At 43.2% G+C, this 24,175-nt stretch overlaps 1 long non-coding RNA gene across 2 annotated transcripts; it reads left to right on the top strand.

The window, feature by feature from the left end:
- Window positions 1-4,159: 4,159 nt before the first annotated feature.
- On the top strand, window positions 4,160-7,831 carry LOC118944033. 2 transcript variants are annotated; one of them, XR_005039344.1, is made up of 3 exons: window positions 4,160-4,840; window positions 7,046-7,088; window positions 7,306-7,831. It is a non-coding gene; the product is annotated as an uncharacterized LOC118944033 (long non-coding RNA). The 2 variants fall into 2 exon arrangements; XR_005039345.1 differs by having other exon boundaries at window positions 4,160-4,683.
- Window positions 7,832-24,175: the final 16,344 nt, after the last annotated feature.

Raw genomic sequence — 24,175 nt, forward strand, 5'->3', positions numbered from 1 at the left:
TAGCAGATGCTCTTATCCAGAGCAACTTACAGTAGTGACTGCATACATTTTAATACTTTTTTCATACTGGTCCCCCGTGGGAATCAAACCCACAACCCTGGGGCTGCAAGCGCCATGCTCTACCAACGGAGCTGCTTGAGGGTTCCAAATCTTGAGCCCTTTCCACAAATTCCCATCTATCTACCTGTCTGCTAGGTTACTGCTGAACCTACAGTGGGCCATAGCTGGACTGAGTAAATCATTCAGAGCACTGTCTAAGTTCCTAATGTCCCAATGACTTGTGAGGAGACAAAAGGTGAGACGGCATTCCAGACTATTCTTTAAGCCTTATCAGCCTTAGACCAGACAGACAGAATAAAATAGGTAGCCTACATTTTAGGCACCCCCAATACCCCATTGCACCCCCTTCATTTCCCTCTTCTTTCCTAACGTCAATTCATTTAAGATAAATTTATACATTTGCAATATATTTATGTATGAGCCCTCCCTCCCTCCCTCCCCACACCCCATTACTGTAATCCATCACTGTTCCATCATCCACCATGCAAACAGCCCCAGAGTTACCATGGCAACCACCCTGGGCCCAGCTATGCGCAGCTCTTCTCTGATTGGCTGGCACAGAGGCAGTCCGAGCCTGTCTGGTAGATGTGGTAATTGGCTGGGAGTCTCAACCCCCCCCCCCACCCCCTTTCACATACAGATACACACAAACACAAAACATGCATACAGTACTATAAACACACACACACACACACAAAAGCTTCACAGACATCCTTAGAGATGGAAGAGGGAGACAAGGGGTCAGAATAACGTGGGTAGGAAGAGAGGGGAATAGGCTAGTGGTAGTCTGTTGGATGGTTGGAGGGATTTCAGAATTTGGGATAAGGTGGAAGTGGGAATTTTGCCAAGGAACGGATGGAAGAATCAGTATCCAAGAATATATGTATTTTTATCTACACATTTCCCCCAAGGAAAAGAGTGTGCACTAGTGAAGATTCTGGTGGCCCTCCTTTTTTCTTGTGTGTTTTTTTTTTATTGATTTGGCTTCTGGAAGGTGAAGAATGGAATTCAGGATTTGTTTCACTTGCCAGGACTACAGTATTATAGATGCCTATTCTCCAATATATCAACATTGTAGCTCAAAGAGAACCTGTTTACTTTCAAGCTGTAAGAGGTTCAAGTAATGCAATCATACTTTGGTAGATCATTATATTTTGGGGAGAAAAGTGCACACGTGGGTTTATGGATCTAAGCTCCAAACCATCTATTGTAAATAACATATTTATGACACTTAACACATAATGGGATGAATTTTCAGCTTCTCTCATTTTCCTCAGAAATACACAAACATTGCTGGATTGGTGGGTGTTCAGAGGCTCCACACAGACACACACCACAGCAGACGTTTTCAGGAGTTACAACTTTTATTTATGATTGTTTGTAAATGAAAAAAGAAGTCAGGAGAGAAAAATGTGGAAAACTTGTGTGCCTGGAGAAAGACAGATGAATTTACAGTGAATGAATGACAGCTATGCAGTTGTAGTCAATATGTCAAAGTGTTCCCAGGTAGAGAAGGAAAAAACAACCCACGTGTCCAGGAAGATTTGATCTCCATCAGGGTAAATACTAACAAATTCATTTTATCCAATGTTTCTTTTTTTCCAACAGACAGTTACAAGAAAGGAAAATGTGCACACACTCACACAGGAATTTCTTATTTTGGTAATAAAAAGTGCAAGCAAGATCACAGCACGATAATTTACAAGAGGGACAAAATCCTGCTTCTTTTGAGGACTGGCCAACAATCTTTCCTTTCCTGGGGGGGGGGGGGGGGGGGGGTGTCAGGTCAAAGGTCATATCTGAGCTAGAGTCACCCCTCTTTCTGCAACTGCATCCTCTCAGAGAGTACAATCAAAGTAGTTTGACTCCACCACATCCTCTTAAGTGCCAGGAATAAATTCAGAAGTAAAGGCTTATTATCAGTGAGATCAGTTCACCTCACCCACTCAGAATCACGTCATCCCCTGGCTATTACCTCAGTACCGGCTCTGAACACAACTCTGATTGGATATTGGTGGGAAACTTAAATAAAAGGATGAAACCGTAATGTTGTGAAGGTTTTCACATTGTCCTTTTAATGGACAGACTCCTCAAAAGACAATCTATCATGACACATTCTACTGACACTACAGTCGGTAGAATGACATTCTGTCTCTCTGGCCGATCCTAGATCTGTGTGCTGTCTTACCAACTCTAAGGGTCATTGTCATGTGACAGCACAAACAGATCTGGGATCAGGCTACTGTCACTCAGGGCCAACTACAGTAGCAAGGACTGAGGCCTCAGCAGTACCCATTCTAACACAGTACACTAGTGTTAACTGTAGTCTTGGATGTATCGGCATGCAGCTTGTGTCATGGAGAGGAAGTTTGAAAAATAATAACCATCGACTGACTGTTTGTTTTTCTATGACCTCATTATTAGATTAAAGAGAATGTGTGCACTCCAAATGGGACCCTATTCCCTATGTGGTGCACTATTTTTCTACCAGAGCCCTATGGCCACTGTTCAAAATAGTGCACTACAAAGAGGAAAGGGTGTAATTTGGAACAGAACCACTGACAGACAGCGCCTTTAGGTCTGCCTGTGTGTCCGTCCCCCCCCTCTCTCTCTGTCGCACACATAGACACACACACGTACACACACATGCCAAACAAACACACTGTGCAAAATGTTTGAAGTACAAAAACAAATAAGAGAACAATTCTGAGAGAGAAGAGGTTAAAACATCCCTAGTTATTCGAGAGAAAAATAAATAAAGTAAATATCAAAATATGAAATCAAGATCATTTCTGGTATTACATGGCTAAAATGATGGTACATACATTTTGGGTAGCGCAGGTTTTCCTTTTCCCCAACATGGCTGTGTGTGTTGGATCATACCATAGTAGAATATAAACACATACATTTGAGGAGTAGAGACATTACAAATATGGAGGCAAATATGATAACCACTTTTAAGTGCATTAAAATAGACAGAAATTGTATTTTGAGTTCATATTTTGATGTGCACTGAGAGACGGTGAATTATGAAATTGCAATTAGTCTTTTTGATAGACGGAGAGAGTGACAATCTATTTACAGCAAAAGGCCTCCCAACTTAAAGCTCTAGGAAGAGGAATCATTGGACCAATCAAAGTTGCAGCGTGATGCAATAGTCCAGTCAGATAGGCCACTGGGGAGGGGACTTTGGGTTGAAAAAAAAGACTTGTCTCAGTACAAGCTCACAAACACATGCTGGCATCCCAGTTAGTAGAGAGAACAGTCTATGACTAAGGTGGCTGGAGTCTTTGACAATGTTTAGGTCCTTCCTCTGACACCGCCTGGTATAGAGGTCCTGGATGGCAGGAAGCTTGGCCCCAGTGATGTACTGGGCTGTACGCACTTCCCTCTGTAGCGCCTTGCAGTCAGAGGCCGAGCAGTTGCCATACCAGACAGGATGTTCTCGATGGTGCAGCTGTAGAACCTTTTGAGGATCTGAGGACCCATGCCAACTCTTTTCAGTCTCCTGAGGGTGAATAGGTTTTGTCGTGCCCTTTTCACGACTGTCTTGCTGTGCTTGGACCATGTTCGTTTTTTGGTGATGTGGACACCAAATAACTTGAAGCTCTCAACCTGCACCACTACAGCCCCGTCGATGAGAATGGGGGCGTGCTCAGTCCTTCTTTCCCTGTAGTCCACCCTTACCACCTGGGGTGGCACAGGATCCAGTTGCAGAGGGAGGTGTTTAGTCCCAGGGTTCTTAGCTTAGTTATGAGCTTTGAGGGCACTATGGTGTTGAACGCTGAGCTGTAGTCAATGAATAGCATTCTCACATACAGTAGGTGTTCCTTTTGTCCAGGTGGGAAAGGGCAGTGTGGAGTGCAATAGAGACTGCGTCATCTATGGATCTGTTGGGCAGGTATGCAAATTGGAGTGGGTCTAGGTTTTCTGGGATAATGGTGTTGATGTGAGCCATATACTGAACTCTTGAACTTTAAATTGATTTCAAGCCCTAATTTGAGTTTGACGAACATCACAGTTAAAGTTACGTTTCTTATTGTATTTCCCCCCCCCCCCCCCCCCCCCCTATTTCAATTAGTTTGGTGGTTTACCGAACATCAAGAAATCAGTGTTAGCTAGCTAGTAACATTAGCTGGAAGCTAGCAAAATGTAGAGGGAGCTGTCGTAACCCAGGTGGATACTGTCAACTATATGAACGATTTTGACACTCCCCCAGAAGTAACGGTACCGACGTCGGAGTAAATTCGTTTTCGGTACAGGTGTCCAATAACCCCTTCGAAACCCCCCAACCTGAAGAGATTACGAAAAAGTGACGCCGGGCAGACTAAACCACCCCAGCCTATCACCAATGAAGGCAATCCAGGGTTTAATTAAACAAGAAATTTGACGAACAAGCTATTCGGTTGAATGGCTTTAATGAGATGATTCATAAAAATACCCTCTAGATTGCAGACGTTTCCAAAACGACAGATTTGAATGTAGCAGGCATTAAGGGTATCACCCTTACCTGGCCCTGGCCAAAGAAAACGAGGTGCTGCGCACAAGCCAGGGCCGCAGGGTGGAGGAACGTGACTGATTGATTCACGCTTTACGAGTTAAAGCCATATACTTTTTCAACTGGTGAGTTTATTCATGCAGTCGTTTATCTGAACACGGCATATAGGTGATATTGCATAGGGCGGTAATGTTTGTAGTGGCGAGTTTTGGATGTGAGCATTAACCAACGTAAGCATACTAAATGTGGTTTTTGTTCATTTTGTTTCAAGATCGATATTATGTAAGTACATCTCCATTTATTTTTAATATGGCTTGATTATCCCTCAGACATGTATTTATTTTAAGTTTGAGAGTTCAATTGAAGATGTAAACTATTAATATAAGATTACACGATCTATGCATTTATTTTCCTTTGTATGGTCGTTAGTGTTCGTCAAGTTAATTTTGATGGGGCGTATGCTACTTTTATATTATTTTTAGACAACTCTTTTTCTAGGATACTCTTCAATATTTATCTTTCCTTTTTATCCCTAAACACCAAGGGTTTACGTAACAATATAAAACGCAAGGCTATTTTTAGTTTTTGTAAAGATTCATTAAATGCCAAGTGTTTTTTTATTTCTAGAGACACATTCCTCAGATATCGACTTAAAAAATGTGGTGACAAGATCATGTTTAGCCATGGCTCATCTCATTCTGCTGGTGTGGCAATACTTTTCAGACGTTTTCCAGGTACCGTTTTAGAAAGCAGGTGTGATGATGACGGTCACTGGATATATATTGTTTTTTAATATAAAGGGTCACGTTACATATAGGTAAATATGTATGGTTATAACATAAAGTTTAAAAAAAACAATCTAACATCTAGTAAAGTCTAAACTGAGTTGAAAAAAAAAATTGAACAGATATCGTTATTGTTGGAGGTGATACTGTTGCTCCTGATGACTGGATGGATAGGTAAGAGAGAATAAAGTAGACGGCATGGGTCAACATTTTTGATTTATGACCCTGTGTCCATGATGACGTATACATGTCCAAATATGGGCCTCCGGCCAGGCCATCCTATTCCTGTGGTCACGTGTTAGAGGGTGTGTTATTTTATATCTATATTGCATCCTTTGAAGTTGTCATGCTGATTGATGTCTAGGGACCTGGTTGAACTGAGGGGGGGGGGTTCAGTGTTTGAACTTTTGAAAGTGTATGGCCCCCCACCCCCAGTTCTATTGTCCTTATGGTTGCTATCTATGAAGCAGGAATGTGTGTGTGTGTGTGTGTGTGTGTGTGTGTGTGTGTGCGTTAGAAACAAGGAGTGTGTGTGTGTGTGTGTGTGTGTGTGTGTGTTAGAAACAAGGAATGTGTGTGTGTCTGTGTGTGTGTTAGAAACAAGGTACCTTGGCATTGTGTCCATTTCAAGCTTTCAACAACAATTAAACAGCCATCTAAATAATGTTTCTCAGCCTAGTTTCCTATTTAGTTCTCTTTATATGTACATGCACAGAGCTTCCAGATGGCTCCAGCCTAAGGATTTTCAGTGCATGTACACCTGGCGAGATTAGAACCCCAAAGAAAAGATCCTAAAGGTAATTTCAGATTCAGGTTTATCATGACAGCCTCTTTATGAAAGGCCTTTACTTATGGCTAAACAGCTTCTACACAGCTTATTAATTAATGCTGTGGGATAAAATTAGGTGATTCTAGGAGGGCTTAAACAAATCTACAGTGAAACAAACATGTACACTTTACACACATATTTATTGATTTTTAAAAAGACCACAGTAACATAACAGAATTTGTGCAAATGCGACGAAATCTGCTAGTGAATATTAAATGTGCAACAGTAGTATTCAGTAACAAGCAATACGTGTTAAATATGTGGCACAGGCAATCATGACAGCCTCTTTATGAAAGGCTTAACTTATGGCTAAACAGTTTTCTACACATCTTATTAATTAATGATGTGGGCATACCCAGGATATAAATATTTGGGCCTGTGGGTTTGCGCTAAAGCTGTGGTAACATAGTGTTAAAGTATATGCTCCACGTTCTGTCCCTAACTAGCGAAAGTACGGAATGAGTTTACAGGGCCGTGGTGGCATTTTTTCGGGAGATATCATGTATGCAACACCCTGTATATTTGGTTTAGAGAACAAAGGCGGTGAATTCAAACAACAGGAGGGGATGTCGAGACATTCTGTCTACAACCTGGGGTGGGGGGCCCCGGGCGCTGATTAGAGATATCAATATTTAACCCCGGGGGGTCGGCAGATATCTGGACACGCCGTATGCATGATAGTGCAAACATTGGTTTCAAACGATTCTCTACAGATAGAATGGGGCTACATGGTTGGGCCCTGTTGAACACAAACACACACACACACACACACACACCTTTTTGTTTTTGAAACGCACACACACTCCTGCTGCTCCGTCACACGCACACTCACGCACGCACCCTGATATTCCGTGTCTTTTTCCTTCGCAACAGACCGGGGTGATGTATGGAAAGGACATTTTCCCATCGTTAAAGGGTGAGATACTGTTTTAAAACCATTGATTTAATTCCAAAATATATAGTACAACCTTTTTTAAGACATGTTAGAATTAATTACCAAATTTGACTAATATTTAAACATGCATCACGAGTGTTTTATGTAAAAACCTAGGAGGCCTGCAGTTGTAAATTATTACAAACTTTATAACATACCATTGTAGGAAAGACTATAAAATAATACATGTTTTTTTCAGACATTACATTTCTTTGTGACAGACCGTGGTGATGGATGGAAAGGACATTTTCCTGTCATTAAAGGGTGAGATATTGTGTATTCTATAATAATTTAAGGTCCATAAATATTTGATGCAAAATAATGAAAGCTTAATGTAGTTCAGATAGAGCACGATCAGCAGGGCGGGCGATAGATTACACAACTGTATCAACGGCTTGAATTTCTGACAAAATAATATTATCAATGTATACAATATATTTGTTTATTAGACCTACCAACATATAACACAATATTGAGATCCTAAAAAATGTATATGCAACATTTTCTCAACTGTCATCCTCGTGCTTTTTGCTTTATATATATGCTCTGCTAGTCCTAAATCCCGACATAATCCACACATATGTGATTGTTATAACTGTTCTACGTTGTGTGGGGAACACACATATGAAGCTAGCCAACGAACTACCAGCTTCAGCAAAACATTGCTAGCGGTCTTCAGCTAACCGGTCATCAGCTAACCTTTAGCTCGGAAAGCTCTCGCCAGTTCGAACAACGCGACTCTAACCAGAGCATAACGGACCTATTTATTATTTTATTTTATTTTTCATCCCCGGATTCCCATCGCAAACGGAACATTTTGAGCTCCTGGGCTACAATATCCAGACCCACGACCGGTCCATCGATGTCACTGCATGAAGAGGAATAAACAGATACCCCCATCGCGACGTCCCCAAAGGCTAACTCTCTAGCCCTTGCTATCTCCTTGCTTGCAAATTCGGCCTGCTAACTGCTAGCTTGTTTAGCCCGGTCCGCTAACTGCTACCGTGTTTAGCACCGTCTACTAACTGTTAGCTTGTTAGCACAGGCCTGCTAACCGTCTGAATCGCCGCGTCCCAAACACTCACTGAACCCATATTTACTTTCTACCCCTTTTCGATTTTTAATTTGTTTATACCTTCCGGTAACCTGCCTCACCCAATGTGATACGGAACCGCTATTATCTTTACATTTTTAGAACACACTCAAGAACCTCCAGAAGCTAACCAGCTAACTGGCTACAAGCTATTTGGTCATTGTTAGTTTTCTAACCTGGATAACACTCGCCAGTCCAGCTTCCCTGCCCCATCCACCGCTGCCCCTTGGACACTGATCACTTGGCTACATAGCTGATGCATGCTGGACTGTCCATTAATCACGGTAATCCATTCTGCTTGTTTATGTTTTATCTGTCGGCCCCAGCCGCACTTAGGCTCTGTGTGTAGTTAATCCGACCCTCTCTGCCTAATCAATCGCCATTCTACCTGCTGTTGTTGTGCTAGCTGATTAGCTGTTGTCTCACCTACTGTTTTAGCTAGCTCTCCCAATTCAACACCTGTGATTACTGTATGCCTCGCTGTATGTCTTTCTCAAATGTCAATATGCCTTGTATACTGTTGTGCAGGTTAGTTATCATTGTTTTAGTTTACAATGGAGCCCCTAGTTCCACTCTTTATACCCCTGTTACCTCCTTTGTCCCACCCCCCACACATGCGGTGACCTCACCCATTACAACCAGCATGTCCAGAGATACAACCTCTCTCATCATCACCCAGTGCCTGGGCTTACCTCCGCTGTACCCGCACCCCACCATACCCCTGTTTGCGCATTATGCCCTGAATATATTCTACCATGCCCAGAAACCTGCTCCTCTTATTCTCTGTCCCCAACGCCCTAGGCGACCAGTTTTGATAGCCTTCAGCCGCACCCTCATACTACTCCTTCTCTGTTCCGCGGGTGATGTGGAGGTAAACCCAGGCCCTGCATGTCCCCAGGCACCCTCATTTGTTGACTTCTGTGATCGAAAAAGCCTTGGTTTCATGCATGTCAACATCAGAAGCCTCCTCCCTAAGTTTGTCTTACTCACTGCTCTAGCACACTCTGCTAACCCTGATGTCCTTGCCGTGTCTGAATCCTGGCTCAGGAAGGCCACCAAAAATTCTGAGATTTCCATACCCAACTATAACATCTTCCGTCAAGATAGAACTGCCAAAGGAGGAGGAGTTGCAGTCTACTGCAGAGATAGCCTGCAAAGTAATGTCATACTTTCCAGGTCCATACCCAAACAGTTCGAACTACTAATTTTGAAAATTACTCTCTCCAGAAATAAGTCTCTCACTGTTGCCGCCTGCTACCGACCCCCCTCAGCTCCCAGCTGTGCCCTGGACACCATTTGTGAATTGATCGCCCCCCATCTAGCTTCAGAGTTTGTTCTGTTAGGTGACCTAAACTGGGATATGCTTAACACCCCGGCAGTCCTACAATCTAAGCTAGATGCCCTCAATCTCACTCAAATCATCAAGGAACCCACCAGGTACAACCCTAACTCTGTAAACAAGGGCACCCTCATTGACGTCATCCTGACCAACTGGCCCTCCAAATACACCTCCGCTGTCTTCAACCAGGATCTCAGCGATCACTGCCTCATTGCCTGTATCCGCTATGGAGCCGCAGTCAAACGACCACCCCTCATCACTGTCAAACGCTCCCTAAAACACTTCTGTGAGCAGGCCTTTCTAATCGACCTGGCCCGGGTATCCTGGAAGGACATTGACCTCATCCCGTCAGTTGAGGATGCCTGGTCTTTCTTTAAAAGTAACTTCCTCACCATTTTAGATAAGCATGCTCCGTTCAAAAAATGCAGAACTAAGAACAGATATAGCCCCTGGTTCACTCCAGACCTGACTGCCCTCGACCAGCACAAAAACATCCTGTGGCGGACTGCACTAACATCGAACAGTCCCCGCGATATGCAACTGTTCAGGGAAGTCAGGAACCAATACACACAGTCAGTCAGGAAAGCTAAAGCCAACTTCTTCAGGCAGAAGTTTGCATCTTGTAGCTCCAACTTCAAAAAGTTCTGGGACACTGTGAAGTCCATGGAGAACAAGAGCACCTCCTCCCAGCTGCCCACTGCACTGAGGCTAGGTAACACGGTCACCACCGATAAATCCATGATTATCGAAAACTTCAACAAGCATTTCTCAACGGCTGGCCATGCCTTCCGCCTGGCTACTCCAACCTCGTCCAACAGCTCCCCCCCCCCCGCAGCTACTCGCCCAAGCCTCTCCAGGTTCTCCTTTACCCAAATCCAGATAGCAGATGTTCTGAAAGAGCTGCAAAACCTGGACCCGTACAAATCAGCTGGGCTTGACAATCTGGACCCTCTATTCCTGAAACTATCCGCCGCCATTGTCGCAACCCCTATTACCAGCCTGTTCAACCTCTCTTTCATATCGTCTGAGATCCCCAAGGATTGGAAAGCTGCCGCAGTCATCCCCCTCTTCAAAGGGGGCGACACCCTGGACCCAAACTGTTACAGACCAATATCCATCCTGCCCTGCCTATCTAAGGTCTTCGAAAGCCAAGTCAACAAACAGATCACTGACCATCTTGAATCCCACCGTACCTTCTCCGCTGTGCAATCTGGTTTCCGAGCCGGTCACGGGTGTACCTCAGCCACGCTCAAGGTACTAAACGATATCATAACCGCCATCGATAAAAGACAGTACTGTGCAGCCGTCTTCATAGACCTTGCCAAGGCTTTCGACTCTGTCAATCACCGTATTCTTATCGGCAGACTCAGTAGCCTCGGTTTTTCGGATGACTGCCTTGCCTGGTTCACCAATTACTTTGCAGACAGAGTTCAGTGTGTCAAATCGGAGGGCATGCTGTCCGGTCCTCTGGCAGTCTCTATGGGGGTGCCACAGGGTTCAATTCTCGGGCCGACTCTTTTCTCTGTATATATCAATGATGTTTCTCATGCTGCGGGCGATTCCCTGATCCACCTCTACGCAGACGACACCATTCTATATACTTCCGGCCTGTCCTTGGACACTGTGCTATCTAACCTCCAAACGAGCTTCAATGCCATACAGCACTCCTTCCGTGGCCTCCAACTGCTCTTAAACGCTAGTAAAACCAAATGCATGCTTTTCAACCGTTCGCTGCCTGCACCCGCACGCCTGACCAGCATCACCACCCTGGATGGTTCCGACCTTGAATATGTGGACCTCTATAAGTACCTAGGTGTCTGGCTAGACTCTAAACTCTCCTTCCAGACCCATATCAAACATCTCCAATCGAAAATCAAATCAAGAGTCGGCTTTCTATTCCGCAACAAAGCCTCCTTCACTCACGCCGCCAAACTTACCCTAGTAAAACTGACTATCCTACCGATCCTCGACTTCGGCGATGTCATCTACAAAATTGCTTCCAACACTCTACTCAGCAAACTGGATGCAGTTTATCACAGTGCCATCCGTTTTGTCACTAAAGCACCTTATACCACCCACCACTGCGACTTGTATGCTCTAGTCGGCTGGCCCTCGCTACATATTCGTCGCCAGACCCACTGGCTCCAGGTCATCTACAAGTCCATGCTAGGTAAAGCTCCGCCTTATCTCAGTTCACTGGTTACGATGGCAACACCCATCCGTAGCACGCGCTCCAGCAGGTGTATCTCACTGATCATCCCTAAAGCCAACACCTCATTTGGCCGCCTTTCGTTCCAGTTCTCTGCTGCCTGTGATTGGAACGAATTGCAAAAATCACTGAAGTTGGAGACTTTTATCTCCCTCACCAACTTCAAACATCTGCTATCTGAGCAGCTAACCGATCGCTGCAGCTGTACATAGTCTATTGGTAAATAGCCCACCCATTTTCACCTACCTCATCCCCATACTGTTTTTATTTATTTATTTTTCTGCTCTTTTGCACACCAATATCTCTACCTGTACATAACCTTCTGATCATTTATCACTCCAGTGTTAATCTGCATAATTGTAATTATTTGCCTACCTTCTCATGCCTTTTGCACACAATGTATATATAGACTCCCCTTTTTTCTACAGTGAAACAAACATGTACACTTTACACACATATTTATTGATTTTTAAAAAGACCACAGTAACATAACAGAATTTGTGCAAATGCGACGAAATCTGCTAGTGAATATTAAATGTGCAACAGTAGTATTCAGTAACAAGCAATACGTGTTAAATATGTGGCACAGGCAATCATGACAGCCTCTTTATGAAAGGCTTAACTTATGGCTAAACAGTTTTCTACACATCTTATTAATTAATGATGTGGGCATACCCAGGATATAAATATTTGGGCCTGTGGGTTTGCGCTAAAGCTGTGGTAACATAGTGTTAAAGTATATGCTCCACGTTCTGTCCCTAACTAGCGAAAGTACGGAATGAGTTTACAGGGCCGTGGTGGCATTTTTTCGGGAGATATCATGTATGCAACACCCTGTATATTTGGTTTAGAGAACAAAGGCGGTGAATTCAAACAACAGGAGGGGATGTCGAGACATTCTGTCTACAACCTGGGGTGGGGGGCCCCGGGCGCTGATTAGAGATATCAATATTTAACCCCGGGGGGTCGGCAGATATCTGGACACGCCGTATGCATGATAGTGCAAACATTGGTTTCAAACGATTCTCTACAGATAGAATGGGGCTACATGGTTGGGCCCTGTTGAACACAAACACACACACACACACACACACACCTTTTTGTTTTTGAAACGCACACACACTCCTGCTGCTCCGTCACACGCACACTCACGCACGCACCCTGATATTCCGTGTCTTTTTCCTTCGCAACAGACCGGGGTGATGTATGGAAAGGACATTTTCCCATCGTTAAAGGGTGAGATACTGTTTTAAAACCATTGATTTAATTCCAAAATATATAGTACAACCTTTTTTAAGACATGTTAGAATTAATTACCAAATTTGACTAATATTTAAACATGCATCACGAGTGTTTTATGTAAAAACCTAGGAGGCCTGCAGTTGTAAATTATTACAAACTTTATAACATACCATTGTAGGAAAGACTATAAAATAATACATGTTTTTTTCAGACATTACATTTCTTTGTGACAGACCGTGGTGATGGATGGAAAGGACATTTTCCTGTCATTAAAGGGTGAGATATTGTGTATTCTATAATAATTTAAGGTCCATAAATATTTGATGCAAAATAATGAAAGCTTAATGTAGTTCAGATAGAGCACGATCAGCAGGGCGGGCGATAGATTACACAACTGTATCAACGGCTTGAATTTCTGACAAAATAATATTATCAATGTATACAATATATTTGTTTATTAGACCTACCAACATATAACACAATATTGAGATCCTAAAAAATGTATATGCAACATTTTCTCAACTGTCATCCTCGTGCTTTTTGCTTTATATATATGCTCTGCTAGTCCTAAATCCCGACATAATCCACACATATGTGATTGTTATAACTGTTCTACGTTGTGTGGGGAACACACATATGAAGCTAGCCAACGAACTACCAGCTTCAGCAAAACATTGCTAGCGGTCTTCAGCTAACCGGTCATCAGCTAACCTTTAGCTCGGAAAGCTCTCGCCAGTTCGAACAACGCGACTCTAACCAGAGCATAACGGACCTATTTATTATTTTATTTTATTTTTCATCCCCGGATTCCCATCGCAAACGGAACATTTTGAGCTCCTGGGCTACAATATCCAGACCCACGACCGGTCCATCGATGTCACTGCATGAAGAGGAATAAACAGATACCCCCATCGCGACGTCCCCAAAGGCTAACTCTCTAGCCCTTGCTATCTCCTTGCTTGCAAATTCGGCCTGCTAACTGCTAGCTTGTTTAGCCCGGTCCGCTAACTGCTACCGTGTTTAGCACCGTCTACTAACTGTTAGCTTGTTAGCACAGGCCTGCTAACCGTCTGAATCGCCGCGTCCCAAACACTCACTGAACCCATATTTACTTTCTACCCCTTTTCGATTTTTAATTTGTTTATACCTTCCGGTAACCTGCCTCACCCAATGTGATACGGAACCGCTATTATCTTTACATTTTTAGAACACACTCAAGAACCTCCAGAAGCTAACCAGCTAACTGGCTACAAGCTATTTGGTCATTGTTAGTTTTCTAACCTGGATAACACTCGCCAGTCCAGCTTCCCTGCCCCATCCACCGCTGCCCCTTGGACACTGATCACTTGGCTACATAGCTGATGCATGCTGGACTGTCCATTAATCACGGTAATCCATTCTGCTTGTTTATGTTTTATCTGTCGGCCCCAGCCGCACTTAGGCTCTGTGTGTAGTTAATCCGACCCTCTCTGCCTAATCAATCGCCATTCTACCTGCTGTTGTTGTGCTAGCTGATTAGCTGTTGTCTCACCTACTGTTTTAGCTAGCTCTCCCAATTCAACACCTGTGATTACTGTATGCCTCGCTGTATGTCTTTCTCAAATGTCAATATGCCTTGTATACTGTTGTGCAGGTTAGTTATCATTGTTTTAGTTTACAATGGAGCCCCTAGTTCCACTCTTTATACCCCTGTTACCTCCTTTGTCCCACCCCCCACACATGCGGTGACCTCACCCATTACAACCAGCATGTCCAGAGATACAACCTCTCTCATCATCACCCAGTGCCTGGGCTTACCTCCGCTGTACCCGCACCCCACCATACCCCTGTTTGCGCATTATGCCCTGAATATATTCTACCATGCCCAGAAACCTGCTCCTCTTATTCTCTGTCCCCAACGCCCTAGGCGACCAGTTTTGATAGCCTTCAGCCGCACCCTCATACTACTCCTTCTCTGTTCCGCGGGTGATGTGGAGGTAAACCCAGGCCCTGCATGTCCCCAGGCACCCTCATTTGTTGACTTCTGTGATCGAAAAAGCCTTGGTTTCATGCATGTCAACATCAGAAGCCTCCTCCCTAAGTTTGTCTTACTCACTGCTCTAGCACACTCTGCTAACCCTGATGTCCTTGCCGTGTCTGAATCCTGGCTCAGGAAGGCCACCAAAAATTCTGAGATTTCCATACCCAACTATAACATCTTCCGTCAAGATAGAACTGCCAAAGGAGGAGGAGTTGCAGTCTACTGCAGAGATAGCCTGCAAAGTAATGTCATACTTTCCAGGTCCATACCCAAACAGTTCGAACTACTAATTTTGAAAATTACTCTCTCCAGAAATAAGTCTCTCACTGTTGCCGCCTGCTACCGACCCCCCTCAGCTCCCAGCTGTGCCCTGGACACCATTTGTGAATTGATCGCCCCCCATCTAGCTTCAGAGTTTGTTCTGTTAGGTGACCTAAACTGGGATATGCTTAACACCCCGGCAGTCCTACAATCTAAGCTAGATGCCCTCAATCTCACTCAAATCATCAAGGAACCCACCAGGTACAACCCTAACTCTGTAAACAAGGGCACCCTCATTGACGTCATCCTGACCAACTGGCCCTCCAAATACACCTCCGCTGTCTTCAACCAGGATCTCAGCGATCACTGCCTCATTGCCTGTATCCGCTATGGAGCCGCAGTCAAACGACCACCCCTCATCACTGTCAAACGCTCCCTAAAACACTTCTGTGAGCAGGCCTTTCTAATCGACCTGGCCCGGGTATCCTGGAAGGACATTGACCTCATCCCGTCAGTTGAGGATGCCTGGTCTTTCTTTAAAAGTAACTTCCTCACCATTTTAGATAAGCATGCTCCGTTCAAAAAATGCAGAACTAAGAACAGATATAGCCCCTGGTTCACTCCAGACCTGACTGCCCTCGACCAGCACAAAAACATCCTGTGGCGGACTGCACTAACATCGAACAGTCCCCGCGATATGCAACTGTTCAGGGAAGTCAGGAACCAATACACACAGTCAGTCAGGAAAGCTAAAGCCAACTTCTTCAGGCAGAAGTTTGCATCTTGTAGCTCCAACTTCAAAAAGTTCTGGGACACTGTGAAGTCCATGGAGAACAAGAGCACCTCCTCCCAGCTGCCCACTGCACTGAGGCTAGGTAACACGGTCACCACCGATAAATCCATGATTATCGAAAACTTCAACAAGCATTTCTCAACGGCTGGCCATGCCTTCCGCCTGGCTACTCCAACCTCGTCCAACAGCCCCCCCCCCCCCCGCAGCTACTCGCCCAAGCCTCTCCAGGTTCTCCTTTACCCAAATCCAGATAGCAGATGTTCTGAAAGAGCTGCAAAACCTGGACCCGTACAAATCAGCTGGGCTTGACAATCTGGACCCTCTATTCCTGAAACTATCCGCCGCCATTGTCGCAACCCCTATTACCAGCCTGTTCAACCTCTCTTTCATATCGTCTGAGATCCCCAAGGATTGGAAAGCTGCCGCAGTCATCCCCCTCTTCAAAGGGGGCGACACCCTGGACCCAAACTGTTACAGACCAATATCCATCCTGCCCTGCCTATCTAAGGTCTTCGAAAGCCAAGTCAACAAACAGATCACTGACCATCTTGAATCCCACCGTACCTTCTCCGCTGTGCAATCTGGTTTCCGAGCCGGTCACGGGTGTACCTCAGCCACGCTCAAGGTACTAAACGATATCATAACCGCCATCGATAAAAGACAGTACTGTGCAGCCGTCTTCATAGACCTTGCCAAGGCTTTCGACTCTGTCAATCACCGTATTCTTATCGGCAGACTCAGTAGCCTCGGTTTTTCGGATGACTGCCTTGCCTGGTTCACCAATTACTTTGCAGACAGAGTTCAGTGTGTCAAATCGGAGGGCATGCTGTCCGGTCCTCTGGCAGTCTCTATGGGGGTGCCACAGGGTTCAATTCTCGGGCCGACTCTTTTCTCTGTATATATCAATGATGTTTCTCATGCTGCGGGCGATTCCCTGATCCACCTCTACGCAGACGACACCATTCTATATACTTCCGGCCTGTCCTTGGACACTGTGCTATCTAACCTCCAAACGAGCTTCAATGCCATACAGCACTCCTTCCGTGGCCTCCAACTGCTCTTAAACGCTAGTAAAACCAAATGCATGCTTTTCAACCGTTCGCTGCCTGCACCCGCACGCCTGACCAGCATCACCACCCTGGATGGTTCCGACCTTGAATATGTGGACCTCTATAAGTACCTAGGTGTCTGGCTAGACTCTAAACTCTCCTTCCAGACCCATATCAAACATCTCCAATCGAAAATCAAATCAAGAGTCGGCTTTCTATTCCGCAACAAAGCCTCCTTCACTCACGCCGCCAAACTTACCCTAGTAAAACTGACTATCCTACCGATCCTCGACTTCGGCGATGTCATCTACAAAATTGCTTCCAACACTCTACTCAGCAAACTGGATGCAGTTTATCACAGTGCCATCCGTTTTGTCACTAAAGCACCTTATACCACCCACCACTGCGACTTGTATGCTCTAGTCGGCTGGCCCTCGCTACATATTCGTCGCCAGACCCACTGGCTCCAGGTCATCTACAAGTCCATGCTAGGTAAAGCTCCGCCTTATCTCAGTTCACTGGTTACGATGGCAACACCCATCCGTAGCACGCGCTCCAGCAGGTGTATCTCACTGATCATCCCTAAAGCCAACACCTCATTTGGCCGCCTTTCGTTCCAGTTCTCTGCTGCCTGTGATTGGAACGAATTGCAAAAATCACTGAAGTTGGAGACTTTTATCTCCCTCACCAACTTCAAACATCTGCTATCTGAGCAGCTAACCGATCGCTGCAGCTGTACATAGTCTATTGGTAAATAGCCCACCCATTTTCACCTACCTCATCCCCATACTGTTTTTATTTATTTATTTTTCTGCTCTTTTGCACACCAATATCTCTACCTGTACATAACCTTCTGATCATTTATCACTCCAGTGTTAATCTGCATAATTGTAATTATTTGCCTACCTTCTCATGCCTTTTGCACACAATGTATATATAGACTCCCCTTTTTTCTACTGTGTTATTGACTTGTTAATTGTTTACTCCATGTGTAACTCTGTGTTGTCTGTTCACACTGCTATGCCTTATCTTGGCCAGGTCGCAGTTGCAAATGAGAACTTGTTCTCAACTAGCCTACCTGGTTAAATAAAGGTGAAATAAAAAAATAAAATAAATAAATGTTTCCTGGAAGGGTGAGCTTCATAAATGGGGGTCAAAATAAAATATGCTGTCATAGTTGAAGTGTACCTATGATGAAAATTACAAGCCTCTCATCTTTTTAAGTGGGAGAACTTGCACAATTGGTGGCTGACTAAATAGTTTTTTGCCCCACTGTATGTTTCATGAGTCCTCCAGATAAGAGGCTGCAGGGATGACCAGGGATGTTATTTTGATAAGTGTGTGAATTAAAGATTTTATTGTCCTGCTAAGCATTCAAAATGTAATAAGTACTTTTGGTTGTCAGGGAAAATGTATGAAAAAAAAGTACATAATTTTCTTTGGGAATGTAGTGAAGTAAAAGTTGTCAAAAATATAAAGAGTAAAGTACAGACACCCCTCGCAAAGCAACTGCTCTCTACAGTACGTATCCCCTCTTGATCTCGCATTATTCTCTCTTACATAGTAGGCGTAAAAGAATCAGACCAGACAAGTAACCACGCAATCGATTATGGTCATTGTAGTTAATAATCACGTTTTCTGCACTATGTAGAACATTGGCCTTTTGGAAACTACAACTCCCTATTACATTGCACAGTTCGGGCATCTATTTCTGCACAAACTGTAGCGCAATGTGCGCATTGAGCTCACAGAAAGGGACGAAATTAAATTCAAATCATTTAACTGACGTCAGTCAATTAGTTGTTTAAAAACGTAAAAAAATAACCAACATTTAGTTTACTCCTTCAGCACAATGAGTTGGTTTAGGGGAAGAGTTTGCTAAATGGTTACATTTAGGGGGGGAAGGGTTTGCTAACATGCTATGTAGTTGTTCGCCCATCCTCCTTTTGTTATTGCCTAAAGCAACCTATTTTATGTAACCATACCAAACGTAACCTACACTAATTTGAGTGTCCCGGATTCACGTTTACTATGTTACGTCTAGTCTATGCGACCATTTGTGAGATGAGGTTGAAATCACGATTTCAATGGTAGAGTTGAACAGCTAGGGGCAAGATGTGCTAGATTTACTACTATAATAAATATCACCTTTGCAAGAACTGTCAAAAAGACCAGAATTGATGTGTTTGACTATAACTAAGCCTAAAACATCGGGTATTTTTTTCCATTAACTGTAGTCTTGAAAGGGTGGGTATAATTTGTGGAATGTTCCAACAGGAATATGTTCCAAAAACTTCGTAAAGTACAAGGTTGCTAACAAACAACGCATACAAAGTAGCATGGTCAATTCACCTAGCTAACTAGTTTTAGTAAGGAAGTGCTATTTCTTATGCAGGTGACCAGCCTACTGCTATAACATTGCTATAACTGAGACAACGTATTTTCACAGTAAAACATGTTAGGGCGGCAGGGTAGCCTAGTGGTTAGAGCGTTGGACTAGTAACCGGAAGGTTGCGAGTTCAAACCCCCGAGCTGACAAGGTACAAATCTGTCGTTCTGCCCCTGAACAGGCAGTTAACCCACTGTTCCCAGGCCGTCATTGAAAATAAGAATTTGTTCTTAACTGACTTGCCTGGTTAAATAAAGATAAAAATAAATAAATAAAAGGTCCCATACAGGATAGCTCCCACACACACAGCACACACACATTACACACACTAACTGCCGAGGACACACAGATAAGACATACACCCACACATTGGGAGGAAGAGACAGCCTTGACTTGCAGAAACCAGCGCACACACCTAATCTCCTTTCTAGCCGAACATTGTGTGACTGAGGACAGCGCACACATCTAATCTCCTTTTTTAGCTGAACATTGTGTGACAAGGAACGGCACGACAAGACTCAGAGGGATGACGGACGGCCCAACAGGACCAACCAGAAGACCAGAACTTCTAGACTCAACCTACTTTCTGTACTGTATATAACATACATGCACTCTGTTATCGGTGCTTCTTTTCTGCTGGTTCCTTATGAACTGAATGAAATGGGCCCGTATACGTTGTACCAGATATCTTTACTCATAATTAAACTGTCACTTGTCATACAATTTACCACCTTGTCTGAATCGATCCTTGACCGGCTCGCCCTCCTACATATCCCATTATCGACAGAATCTTGGTAGCAGAGAGATGGTTTACTAACGACCCAGTCCAGAGTGGTTGATGTGGGTGTGAGGGGGCGAGTTGGTGAAAGGACGGTTCCCGGAGGACAGGTGAAAACTTTCGGGGGAGGACAACAATTCTGCTCAACTCGGGAAACTGATCTCTGGTCGACCACAAAATAAGGTAAGCAAAACCTGTTAAATCGAACTTTGCATATTGTCGTATAGTCATACCAAATTACGATCAGTAGTACCGAGTGTGGGTAAGAATTTTTGTGTAAATTTAACATAAATAATTGACTTGAAATTGACAGTGAAGTAAACATATGTGGGAATTAGAATGTAGTGTCCGGTCAGGGATAAGTAATAGTAGATATAGAATATTCCGATAGTCCGGCTTGTGACCGGTCCGGCTGCGACCGGTAAGGTGGTCTACAAAAGTTTAATATTAGTGGACCGATAGTCCGGCTAGTGTGTCCGGTCTGGCAGCGCCCAGTAAGGTCCTTGAAATGAGAATTATGAAATAGTATATGAACAGTGAAATTATGTGATAAATGTATAATTGTGAGACGTCGCAAAATATGTTGTGTTAATTCTATATGTATGTAAGAATGTTCGTGTATCGACTATAGTATAAATGTAAACAGAGTTTCACAAGACCCTGTTATTATTTCCTAAATTCTAAAAGTATTATCCAATCATTAAACCATTATTGTTGAAAATTCTGGATATATGACGGAGAAGCTCTGAGTTAAGGCAGAGTACGAGTAATAGTGTCTCCTAAGAATACATCACTGGTGCAAGCCAGTGACGAGCTAAGTATATTCAGATAGTGTGCAAAATGTTTCTAAAACTCAAAATGGCGACTCCGCAACCTCCCAAATTAAAATTCAATGATTTTCTAGACCAACGTATGCAAGATAGGTCAGGAGGAAAGGAACAGTGGAAGTCAATAAAGAAGGTTTGGGAAGGGTTGAAGTTGAAGTGGACACAGGCAGGTTATTTAATAGGGGGAACGCCAAATAGGGTCCAGCTTAGCACAATGGAAGGCGAGTTGCGTGAAGCATTACAGGAAGCTAAAGACAAGGAGGTAGAAAGAAACAATAGCCGTTTATTTAAGAATCAAGGGACTAAACAGAGAGAAAGAGCAGAAGCGGAACTAAAAAAATAGGAACTTGGGCTATCGAGGAGACACGCAGAGTGCAACTGAATAAGAAACCAGAAATGATGGGGGTGGTTACTCCCACAGAGGGGGAAGATGAGCTGACGGACCTCCCTCAGGAGATGTCGCCAAATCCCTCTCTGCTGTTTGATGTAAGTTACTAAATTTAAACTATTATGATGTGTGAGATTGGAAAATAGTTGAGAAAGTAATATCTCTATTGGCAACTGCAATTTTATTATTGATCGACAATACTTAATGGTGCATTGTGTATGGGATGTACTAGCATGCCTGGCTGGTAGGTGGTAACAGAGAACACTTACTACAAGTATGAATGGTGGGTAACGGGTGACCACCAAAGCGTGAATGGATAGTCTGGGACTACATGTACGAGTGGTGGGTAACGAGTGACCACCAAAGTGCGAATGGAAAGCCATATGATGCGAATATGATGTACTAGGCAGGGCCAAGTGTGAATGACGGATATTTGAATTGATTACTCGGACTTGAGACCGATTTAGCCTTTGGGAAAGGGTCTCTCTAAGGTCCTAACAAAGCATAGGTGTGTGTGTGAAGTACATCGGGTAGTGAAGTCGGCGCACTGACTACCAAGTTTGAGTGAGGCAGTTTTAGTAAAGGCATAGGTTGTTGACAGTATTGTAATGTACATAAAATATCGTTGAATATAGAAAAGGTGTTGAAAACGCTGAAGTCCACTCTAGAATTGAATGAAGGCAGAGAGGGTAAGGAGTGGAAGAGACGGGGTGAGAAGCTGTACGGAGAATGGACAGAAGGCGGGGCCATTTTGTCTCCCACTGGTCTGCTTGCTGGGGTGCATGAAATACGCTTGATATTCAGTCGGGAACTAATATCGGTATGAATGAGGTCGGGGACCAAGCGAGTGTGGTACATTAGGTATTTCAGTTGGAGCTGGTACCGGTGAGAATGTTGAAAAAGTCGCAGGCTTGCTGATGAGAGTTATATCATAGAATATTGAGGGGGTGTGCATGACTGTTGGAAAAAGTGTTACACTCTATTAACGTAAAATTCTGTGTGTAGATTTATATTATGAGGTTTGAACTATACTAATATTGTAGAATTACATAATCAACATCTGAACATACTTACGTTAAACATTAATTGAGCCACTGAATAATAGAAAAGATATACACTAGGGACGGGGCGAAGGGTGTGGTCGATGTAAAACGGGAGTGATGTTCTAACTAAGTGCTGAGAAATAAGGTAGATTTATTTTGTTCTTTTAATTAATTTACACAAGTACTTCCCGGTAAATTGATTTTGGTTTGATTGTTCAGATAACACCACTGAAATTAAACAGGAGGTTAAGGTATACTAACATTAGAATCTGTTTTCATTATGGGGAACAATGAAAGGCCCGCAGAGTGGATTGCAGGCTGATATTATTTTATGTTAAAGGGACAGTGCACGTTTATCACAATTGTGTGAGTTTATTGGCAGGGTATAAAGCATTTTGGGGAGACAATCCTTTAAAGACTGAATGAGTTACATGAAACATTGAGGAAATTTAAAACAAATTATTTGAAGGTATTATTATAATTATTAGGTTTTGTTTGTAGCAAACGTTTTGGGTTTAAGGGGATTTCCATGTTCCCAGAGACAAGATATCTTAAAGGGGTACACTCACATATGAAATATTATACGTTTTTATTTTCTGAGTCTTAATTAAATAGGTGAAATCTTTTGATAGAGGAATGTTGTTTAATATAGTAAGAAACACTTCTTTGAAGGGGTGGTATGACTTATGACCTCCATTGTAACTTTCCTTTGTGGTCTGATCAGCCTCATTGGAAAGCCATTTGGATGGAGAATCTAGGGTAATTTGTAATACTGATATTAAGGTAATTTAATACAAAAAGGCAGTGAAATTTACATTATAGTGTCAATATATTTTCTCTGATGAACGTGGTGTGAAAATTTAGCTAGGATAAGTTTTATTTATGGTAGACTCATGTTAAGTATTTGGGACATATTTTGAGCCAACAGGGCAGGGAAGAAATTTAGATATTTGTGTTTGGTTTTAACACCTGTATATAGGGGGTGCCATTTGAATATTTAATTTGTGGTCATGGGTAATACGGTTTGTTTTTTTATTTTTTTTATTTTGTATTTTATTTTTTAAGGTAAATTAATTATAGTGGGGTTTAATTAACCTATATAAGGACTTTAGAAAGTGCCACCATAGACATGTTTTTCTAAAAAAAAAAAATCCATGAGTTTAGATAAAGCCAAACAGTGAGACATTTAGTTCAAATTTGGAAACATGAGAAAACGAGCTACAGACAGATAAGGGGAAAAGGCAGACAGAAGAGCCCTCCCCTGCACTGCAGAGACCTTGAAGGTTGGAGAGCAGAGAGGATAAGTTTTAAAAGGGAGCCAGGACGAGCAAAGATAACAGAATGTGTAGATAACAGTTACTGAGTGGAGACAAAAGGGAGAATTGGACATGTGGAAAATGAAAGAGGCGCTCCTACATGATAATGTCAGAACAGAAGGATAATATACTAATCTTACCTAAGTCATTATTTAGAGTAGGTAAGGTTGTTACCTGGGCAGAGCCAGGTATCAAAAGGGGGATGGGTAAATTGTGGTCTAGGATAGGATGGGGCCTATTGGATAAGAAACTAAAGATATAATCAGATAAAACATATGAGAAACTGTTTGTTAACCAAGCCTGTATGTCCAGGATTTTATGC

Source organism: Oncorhynchus mykiss, chromosome 24, assembly GCF_013265735.2.
Source record: "Oncorhynchus mykiss isolate Arlee chromosome 24, USDA_OmykA_1.1, whole genome shotgun sequence".
Classification (NCBI taxonomy): domain Eukaryota; kingdom Metazoa; phylum Chordata; class Actinopteri; order Salmoniformes; family Salmonidae; genus Oncorhynchus; species Oncorhynchus mykiss.